Here is a 1,852-nt window from a genome sequence, read left to right as displayed (position 1 = left end):
TAGCCATAATTATCTTTTCCAAAGTATACCTTATTATTACTTCATTTTTTTCCTTTTTACATTATTCGCGTTTAATTCTTATCGCAACAAGAATATTTTTGTTACGTTTATGTAATTGAGGTAACCACTTTTTACAATAATTTAGCAATTATGCAATTACTTTTTTATGATACAAAATAATAATAAATATATTACTTTTTCTGGTTACGCGAATTTGGAGTTTTTTAAACACAATATAATATAAAAAAAATATAATTAATTTTAATAAATATTTAGTTTAATACTGCCAAATAAATGTTTACTTATAGTAAATAAATATTTAGTTGGCAGTCGGTACTCAACTAAACATTTATTAAAATTGACTGTATTTTTTTTCAATGTAGACAAACTATAATAGAAATAATGTACAGATATTGTACATTCAGAAAAGTAGCAGGTATAATCAGAACAGCTCTAATTTTGTACATAAAATAATTTTATTTTTTACGATAATTCTATTTGATAAAATTGCAAGATGCTATTATTTTTGCTGAGATTTCTTTGGTTTATTTATATGACGCAAAAATTACCGTCGCGATCCAAATACTATTTACAATCGTATTCGCAGACAATGTTCACAGCCGGCGTTTTTTAATTTATCGCGACGTCGGGATCGCGAAGAGATTTCTCGGCGTAATTGCGTTCGCGCTCGGCTTTAGTCGCTCGCGTTACTTAATTGACTTTTTTTATCGATTTTAATCGGGTTGCACAATGTCGTTTTTTGCCACACGGATCTTGCGCGCATACGTACGCACGCACGCACTCACGCATCTACAAAATTTGCATAAAGGATATCATGTTCCACGATCGGAATAATCTAGCCCGCGGCCCACATAATCCCGACGGTTTTCTGGCGGCCATCGTGCAATTGCGCTTCATAACAACTTGGAGATATATAAAATCGAGTTTTTTTTATTGGGCCCGTGCGCATTTGCAAATAAATTTCCCATTTTAAACTATATCAATTTTCTGAGCAGCAGATAGTTATTATCATAACATAGAGAGACGAAGCTTATTTAATCCTTTCTATATCTTATGAGGAAAGAAATCTAAAAGTTTCATAAGAATGTTTTTTATAGTATAGACTTATATAGGCATAATTGAATTTTTCCAAACCTGTGTTTTCATTCTAAAATATTGTTAATTACGAATATTAACTAAAAAAAAACCTATATATTGTTTCTCTACGTAGTAGATTATAATTTAACATTAAGTTTTAAATGGCTTTTTCCACGTGCGCCAGATTGAGATAGAGAATTCTTATTCAAGAACCATTTATATTTCACAAATATTACTCATAAATAAACGTTTCGGTCTGTCATCAGACCTTTTTCAATATTAAATAATAATGTATACAAAAAACTTAAAATAATACTTTCATCGATAACATAAATTATTTTAAACCATACATTTGCCTTGTTAAATATTCCACATTTATAAAAAATTCCATTTACATCTTAATAGTCAATCCTATCACACATTCAATCTTCAGATCATGTCACACATTATAATTTCCGTTACATATGTCCTTTGTCTTGATCTCCATAGGTAATTTCCTAATCTGAGATGACAAATTTCTTCTCTTTACACGTCTTAAACGTCATCAGTTCGTAAATCGCTGCACTACTAATACCCGATATCAACAATTGAAACAAAAAACTTCCTGATTCTCTGTAAAATTATTAAATGAAACATCAGTAGCACAGCAAGAAAACGCGTCCTGATAACATCATTACAAATAACTGGTCGAAAAGAACACAACATCGACACTCGACGATACGGACAATACTGTATTGTCGAGTATCGTCGAGCG

The sequence above is a fragment of the Trachymyrmex cornetzi genome, unplaced genomic scaffold (assembly GCF_001594075.2).
Source record: "Trachymyrmex cornetzi isolate Tcor2-1 unplaced genomic scaffold, Tcor1.1 scaffold1580, whole genome shotgun sequence".
NCBI classification, from domain to species: Eukaryota; Metazoa; Arthropoda; class Insecta; order Hymenoptera; family Formicidae; genus Trachymyrmex; species Trachymyrmex cornetzi.
This window is presented reverse-complemented; position numbering follows the sequence as displayed.